This window comes from Falco naumanni, chromosome 9 (genome assembly GCF_017639655.2).
Source record: "Falco naumanni isolate bFalNau1 chromosome 9, bFalNau1.pat, whole genome shotgun sequence".
Classification (NCBI taxonomy): domain Eukaryota; kingdom Metazoa; phylum Chordata; class Aves; order Falconiformes; family Falconidae; genus Falco; species Falco naumanni.
Genome location: NC_054062.1, coordinates 5,569,453 through 5,577,951, shown reverse-complemented (window position 1 = coordinate 5,577,951; position 8,499 = coordinate 5,569,453). Strand labels below are relative to the sequence as shown.

Genomic DNA, 8,499 nt, shown 5'->3' with positions numbered 1-8,499 from the left:
TATGTGAAGAGTTATCGATTTCAGGTTAGTCCCTGGAGTGTTTATTTTGTAGATGGCTTGTTGTGAGCTTGGTCGTTCATTCTGCAGTTACTCCGTCCGTTTGCCGATATCTGCACCCACACAGAGAGACATCACAGATCCCCAGGCTGCACCTGCTTCAGAGGAAAACCCTTGCTCTTGGCTTGCGCTGGATAATCCTACCCAAATCGGAAGGACTGCAAGGGCACATCCCAGAGAGCAACATCTGGTCCTCGCCTTTTCACATGAAAAATGCACTGTCTCTTCCCCATAATTTAAGCCTGATGACTTTGAGCAAGACCCATTTAATTTGCTGTCATGCTTTGCTCATTAAATCCCCTGAATTACTTTATTTGCTAACATACTTCTTCTAAATTACTTTATTACTTAACTAAATCTATTTATTTACAATGGATGGCAGAAAAGAAAGACAGCTGCGGCGGTCGGTCCCTTGCTGACAGTCACCCAAACCACAGCGTGATAGTGGCAATGAAAAAGCGCTGGATTTTGGGTGCTGCCAGCACATTGCATAAGCTCTGGACAAAGCAGCTAATGTGTCTCTCAGAAGTACATTTCCCCAAACTTGGGGGCAGATTTTCAGATTACTTAACTATCTCCAGATGCTGCTTGTCCGAAAGAATATAAGCCAGACCCCCTCAAGCACAGATTTAATGGTGTGAACAGCTCAGAGTAAGCTATGGGAAGTCTGGGGTGACTCTTGCAGTACCTTATCTGCTAATTGATGAGATTAACAATGGATTCTGTTTGGAAAACGCTGAACCAGAGTTTCAGCCAAACTGAGTTTAGCAATCAGCTAAACAAATGGGGACAAAGCAAACACACTTCTAGCTTCTTCATTCCTACCAGTCATTCAGATGTGCTGAAGGTATTTTTTTAGGTCTTTTGTTTTTTAATAGTTTCATTAGAATGGCACAGACCAAGAAGAGAAAACACGCTAGTGGTTCTTTGCAATGCCCTAAAGATAATGAACTTTAATGTGTCTCTAAGAGACACAGAGGGACTTTTGCTCAGTGCAAGACCGGGAGGGAAGCTGTATGCTGTTAGAGGGTTTGGTGGGAAACAGATTTTAGGGACAGCTTCCTGAGGACACTCAGAAGATGGTCCTCCAACTAACCCAGGTCATTCTGGATGAACAATGGTATGCTTAATCCTAGAAAAGTGCCTGCTGCTGGCTTGAGGAAAGATGGTATCTCCAGCAATTGCAACAAGCCAGAGTGGAAGTATTTTTCCAGCAATCAATGGTTCCAGATCTGCTTGGTATCCAGTAAGGAGCTAAGGGTCCATAATGGGGCTTAGTGAATTATGCCCTCAGCCACGGTATATATGAGTCCTGGACCCTTTCTTTTCTGTTCAGCCCTGGCAGACCCAGTGTTGACGCAAGCTCAGCACACTCAGCTCATGCATCTTTTCTGCTGCAGGTAAGAAGTTGTCTTTTACCCTCCTGATCGGCACCAGCATTGCTCAGGCAGGAATCTACATGCAGCAGCGAGTGAACCCTCACCAGGCCACAACAAAGAATGGTGTTTTTTCTGGTGGTCTCATGACGTAGTTTGGGTCAAACAAATTCCTGTTGTCGTGTCCACCTATTTTGTCTCTGAAGTGTGTGCTCCTGCTGCCCACCATCAGCTGGGTCTGAGCCCTTGCACTCCAGACAATAGCACTGGCATTCCAATGAGATTTTTACGGCACACATTTTTAAATCTCCTCTTGAAATTGCATTCATTTTGCAAATTTACCACGCAGGGCTGTTACAGCTACAGTGCTTACAGTCTGGAGTGAATGTCCTGGAAATTAAATGGTAGGAGAGATCCTTATCGTCGGGCAGCTGGACGTGTACAGCATCACTCCTAGCACACCTAGTGTAAATCTCACAGCACCTTACAATATGTGGCTCTGTGTTAGACCATCTGTGCTGGTTTCCTCCTTTATATTAGGTATTGTAGAGCAGCAACACGAAGGTCATCAGTGCAAGTGGGAGACTTTGCCGCTGCCTTCAGCTTCACCCCTCTGGGTTTTACAGGAGCAGGTCTCCAGTCACAGGGCCAAGAATTTTCTGCAGTACCCCAGGATTGCTGAGCTCTTCACCCCCTTCTTGCTCTCATTTCTTACTAGCTCATATCCAGCCAAACCCAGGGCAATTTGCAGGAAAGCAGGCAGTTTGTCAGATCCAGCCAGACGAGGCTCTAGCACCGAGCATGCCTTCCTGCCCTTTAGTGATTTGCATTTGTTGCATTACCAGTATTTACAGTTTTTCCGCAGAGCTGTGATGAGTATTTGAACTGTCAGTGGTGCTGTGCCTTCCCAAACCTCTCACCTGAGCCTTTGCAAGCCGAGGTTTTGGAGAAGAGTTAAATGAGGAGCAAGCACCAGTGCTGCCAGGGCCAGCCTGGGGGGTTTAGCAGGCTCTGGTTTGTATGGTTTGCACTGCTGGGTCTGATTTGTGACACAGCAAAACGGCAGTGGAAATATTTGCTTTTTTGCTGACTGAAATACTGTGATTTATGGTGCTGAAGCAGTACAGCCTGAGCCTCTGCTTCTGCGGGAGTAGTGACTTACAGCAGAACAGAATTGTTTATCCCTATTTTTATGCATTTAGGTTATTAACCTATCCCAGCAATTACTGCGTGAGGACCCGTGATACACTGCATCCCTTATCCTGGGGATGGGAAATTACTTTTATTTCTTCTATTATGGTTAACAAGTCGATCAGCACGGAGATTTACTCAGTGAACTGAAGTAATTCCTTTTCTGCAGCCAACACGAGTGCTGGGGGTTTCGCCATGGCTCAGAAATGGTTAAACTCCTGCAGCTTAGCAGCTCATCTGTAATTAAGGGTCTCTATCTATAAAACTTCCTCCTCTATTATGGGCTGTTCTGCTGACAGGTGCTAATGGCTGCCATTAGCTGAGGGTTTGTTCCCAGACAATGACAGAGCTGGTGGCTCTGCCAACCCCTCCAGGGACCAGGGGACCATCAGGCCCCTTGTGTGATGGGCACCAGCCACCCCAGGAGCGGTGGCCCTGGGCTAGTGGCAGGGCTTGGGGTGCCCATGGCAGAGTAGGTTGGTGGCTTGCACCGATGAAATGCAGATTGCGAGCTAGAGCACAAACCCCCATGCCTCTGGGGGACTGGATGTGACCAAGACGAAACCAAGAAAAAACAATCCCTCCATGTTTCACAACTGTTCCGAAAAATTCTTGGAAAGGCACTTTGACTTGTGCCTGCAAACCTCCTTAGGCCTGCACAGCACTAGCAGCTACACTTTGTTCTCTGAACAAGCTGGATTTTTCTCTTTGCTGGTCTGAAGGGGGTCAAGGGTAAAATTTCGACCAACTTTATACTCCAAGGGGGACTCCAGGGAGAAGTTACAGCAGCCTAAAGAGGGACAGCCGCATTCCAGAAATAATTCTTGTTCTCCCGACACAGGGAACAAAATGGGCACCCTCAGAGCAAGATGTTTATTCCAAACATCATTTAATTTTTTTCCAGAGCATGAAGCAATTCTTACTGGTTTCCAAGAAAACTTTACAAGGGTACTTTAAAGGAAGCCAGCAACTTTAAGGTAATGGTTATCCCTGGGCTGCTTACAAGCACAAGTAGGCAAGGAGAGCCTGAGAGAGTCAATCCAGACTTCACGGTTCATTTTAAGGCCAGAAGGAACCCCACGCTATGTAACACTGTATTAACCTTTTCAGCTTTTACTTATCTAGCTTCATCTTCCCACTGTTAGAATGATTTTTAAAAAGAAATAATCTTTCAAGTATGGCTACAAAAGCAATAGCAAAATACGTTTTTCCTTCTCCAAGCATCAGATCAAATGTACTGTTGAAATTTGCCAAGTTGCTTATAACTGATAGTAGGCAGTTTATTAGCTTTTGGTAGAATCATTAGCAGGGTCTATACATGTCGTTGAAGGAGTCCATCACATTGTCAAGCCTTTGTTTGTGTGAGGAGGTGGTCCCTCATCCACATCATACAATTTGAAGTGAAAGCTGGGCTCCAGTGGGCTGTTATTGTTGGCTTGCTAGAAATCCAACCTGACGTAACCGTTTCTTTTGCTGTGGACAGATAGCCCTGTGAATAATGTCACCAAAGCTCGGTGTTGTTTCAGGATGGATGTTTCCCAGCTATGGAAAACAAACATCTCAGCTTTGGTTTGTTGCTTTATTGCAAGAAATGATGCCCGGTGCTGAGCTTTGACCTTTGCATAGCAGTGGGAGGTCACTGTCCTGTGACTCCCTTTATATGACTTCTGCTCAGAAAATATTTTTGAAGATTGCTAAGATTATCCATGGTTTATGCCAATAAGGCCTAATTTGCTGTACACAAACATTTGCAGCAATTTCCCTGATCTCTGGGTAAAAGCAAAGAACACAGTGGAAGATTTTATTTTCCATGAAAAGCAGAAGCATTTCAACTGTCAAGTTTTGCTTTTCTCATAGGTATAACCGGGACAACTCCCAGCTTTGCCAAGCAGTCTGGGTCAGAAAGAACAGGCATGCAGACAGGAATCATCTGATAGGAGAAACAAGCTAAAATACTTTTTTCTGGTGTTTGGAATCTGCAGTAAGCATTGGGGATCTGTCCCTAGACTTGTATTGCCCAGGTGGTCAGCCCATATTTTGCTGCAGATGAACAGGTGAAGCTGAACTGGCAGTACCACTACAGGAAAGTGCAATGCACGCTGCTCCATGGGCAAATAGAGCGTGGTGGTATTGACCAGGGGAAAAGTCAATCATGAGAGCTGAAAAAGCCAACTGTGTTAGATAAACATCTCAGCAAGATAGGGCTTGGCTTGCTGGCGTAGAGACAGTAAGAAACACACATTTTATCCCCAAATTGTGCAGCTACGTTGTTTCCATATGCCACCCCACTGAGTTCCTCATCCCTCACAGTTGTCAACATCTCATACCAGATTCTCTTTATCTTAATTATAAAAACTAAGAGCTGGGCAAGGTGGGCCGCACGTCAGAGCACAAGCAGCCAGCTTCACCAGGACTGCTCCCAGATGAGTGCTGGGCCACCTGGCAGCAGGATGACTTCTGCATCTTGTCCCATAACGAAGATGAAGGACCTATTCCAGAAGAAAAGCAGAATTATGTCAACAGCCCAGTGAAGCATTGTGCTCACATATAATGTATTGGTGCTGGGTTTGAACTGAAGAAGTATCTCATGTAGAAATGCCAGGGGAGAGCTGTGTATCTTCTTGATAATAGCGTTTCTTAGAGTAGAAGACAAATCGTAGCAACATAGCTTAGGTCCAGACAACAGACTGAAAAACAAATCAGAAGATGGTTTCTCATTAGCTTAACTCCCATGGAACAGGAAAATTCGGCCCTAATGACTTTATTAACAGTCATTTCATAATGACCCTGACAAACTTTTCACCAGGACCTGGCTGGAAGGACTTAAGGGCAAGATGTTTCAGGTCCTTCAGACTCCACCAGCAGAAAGTTCCTTTATCAAGCCTGATGGTAGCAGCGGTGGTCTGCCCTGCATGGACCTAGTGAACCGATTAGCATTTATGTCTCATTTAGCAATTATTATTCCTTCTGGTTTTCCTCACTTTTTGCAGCAGCATTTCTATCAGAAGTGCCATCCCAGCACCGCAGGAGAGTTTTGCTTTGGTTCACATGGTCTGTGTGGCGAGGCAGATGTTCACGTGTGCTGCACGACTGATCCTTTCTGCACTGCCACAATACAGCCAGCGATCTCTTACCAGCTGGCAGAGGATTATCGCAGCTTTCCAGCATGGAAAACCTCACTTGTGTAACTGGACCAGATGCCACCGCATCCATGAAGGAGGCAGATTTGCCCCTAGGCTGTGGGAAGTAAGCTGCTTGCAGGAGTGTTGGTGGTAAAAATGGAATAACTTCCAGCCTTGTACCCTCCAGGCACTTCATCTGAGGATGTAGGTGTAGTCGTACCTGGAGCACTGGTCAGAAGGCAAGGTGCAGCCCTCCTGCCAGACCTGGGCAGCCACTCCTTACCCACCAGGACTACTGCAAAACAGGACCATCCCAGGAGAGGCTCCTGGGATGGGCAGGGAGGACAGCAGAGATCAAACAGAAACTGGAATCAGGGGACAGCCTCAGGCTGTGGGGACAGTGCTGTTAGGGCACAGCACCCGCTCTTCTTCTAGGGCTCGCTGGTGTCAGAGGCGAAAGCACAGGGGTGGCTGTGGCAGCTCCTGGTGCTTTAGCTGACCTGTTTGTGAAGTCAGCAGTAACAACTCCTTTCCAGGGCAGCTCGCAGCATTGCACAGGTTTACCACTGAGGTGAAAACATCAAAGTATCTCAGGAAACACCGGCTTTGAGAAATGCAGCTGCAGCAGTTTCACTCAGGAAAGCAACGAGACAGCTTCTCCAGCACCAGCAAGCCTTTTGCATTCACACCACCCCATCACTGCCCATTACCAGAAGCATTTACTTCTCATCAAAGTGCTTCCAGCACCAGTATGCATTTAAACCATATTATTTTTCAAACCAGGGTCTGAAAACAGCCTGTACCAAATTGTTTCCCCTATTTCCTTCTGCCAGCCAGTGTCTCTCATGGCTCAGCCATGTGTTCTCAGGCTACAAGCCCAGCTGCTCTTGTAAACCACGTTCCAAGCACATGTTCTTGCATGGGATGTTCATTACTATTTTCAGAACTATTTTATTGGTATATGTCCTCACCGCATGGCCCCGAAGAGCTGCTTTCAGCAGGATTTGTACAAAGTTGCTTGATTGGCTTCAAGCTTCTTTGTGAGTTTACCCAATGCCAAGCGCAGGCAGCAAACCCATGCCAGGTAATTCATCATTTGTCCTTAAATACTGCGTCCCGAATCATGCTCTTAGCTTGTCAGATAAAGGCTTGAGAAATGCTTTTCAGACCACCTAATGAGGGTTTGTGTTTTGCTACAGTTGGGAGAATGGATGGTCTTAATTTCCGACTTCTTCCAAAGAGACCAATTTTCTTCCACAAAAAGACCAGGAATAATAGATATAATGTGGCTTATTCTGAGTCACTCTTTAACCATTTGTACTGACGTTTTCTCTTTGTGCATCTTCTGACTAAGACCCTGAAACTCAGAGTCCTCTTTGGCTGCTGCTGGATGTTTTCCCCCGCCGTGAGGCAATTCTGTGCCTGAGGGTTTCATGCACAAGGAGCGGCCTCTCCCAGACTTTCTGCAGGCTGACAGGCTCTCCATAAATATTGCCCTCAAATCTGAAGTGCTCCAGGCTGGGCTTTTCTACCTTAGCTCTGCGGGACTTGCCTACTTGATGTGAAGAAGCCAAGGCATCGTGTGCAAGGGGCTCTGCAGGGAAAGAGCTTGTTTTCTTCTGTGCCTGGAAATCATCTAAGTGACAGCCCAGTGCACAACACTAAGGGGGAGGCTCTGTATGAGGTTTCCCCATCCGCCTGGCATTGCCATATTTACCGCTTTTACACAAATATTCAAAGGTATACACAAATATATGCAAAAAAAAATATGACAGGGTTTCTCATTGTCCAGCATCTGGTCAAATGATAAACATGATGTTCTGTTCCACTCCTCTGCTTCTTGCTCTCTCCACATCCACCCCACCTTTGCCACTTCTCATCCCGAGCTGGAAACTTAGGCTGTGCAGGGTGGGCAGTCACACGGAGCATCATATCCAGTGTGTTTCCTTCAAGTGGCATCCTGAGGGCTTACCGAAGGAGCTAATAATACTGGGTTTCATTGATAAAGCATGAGGGAAGGAAGGGAAAAAAAAAAAAAAGCTGATGGATGCTCCCCTCCTGCTGACTGTGCAGTTGCCAATTCTTGGAGCAGTGCAATCTAGCAGAGTAGGTTTTGTGTCACTCCGGAATTAAGAGAAAATTATTGTATGTAATGTTTGCATAGGAAAAAGTACCCAAAGCTCAGAGGCTCCATAGCTCAGGGGTTAGAGCACTGGTCTAGTAAACCAGGGGTCGTGAGTTCAAATCTCACTGGAGCCTGGGGGGTGGCTCTGCACCTCCTGCAAAGACTCACAGCTTTATCTTCCTGTTTTTTACCAAAATGTTGCTGGCGCCATTTTTTGGAGCATCCACCCCCAGCCTAGGTGAAACAGAAACATCATATAGTGCCTATACCAAATAACAGGCAACAAAAAGCAGAGAAAAATAGCAATGGTCAGAGCTAAACCCTGAAAAAAATACCTCAACATATTTTTGAAGTACAGCAATCGGAGATAGGAAATACCTAATAATGGGATTTAAAGCTTTCTGAACCCTGTAGGCATTGCGAAGGTCATTGATGAGCAAATCTGAAATTTCTGCTAGATATTTACAGGTTCATCTCTTCATACTTCAGCAGGACAATCAAATTATGTCTCCAGAGCTCAGTAATTGCAGAGTGGCAGAAAAAACTATAAATACAGTTTGTGGAGGAATAGAAAATTGGTCTTCATAACTCTGCCGGCAGGGTTGGAAAGTTACCATTTTCAAGAAAA

General features: G+C 45.8%; 1 non-coding gene across 1 annotated transcript; it reads left to right on the top strand.

Annotated features, from left to right (window-relative positions):
- The first annotated feature begins 7,932 nt into the window (after positions 1-7,932).
- Positions 7,933-8,005, top strand: TRNAT-AGU. Its single transcript has one exon. It is a non-coding gene; the product is annotated as a tRNA-Thr (tRNA).
- Positions 8,006-8,499: the final 494 nt, after the last annotated feature.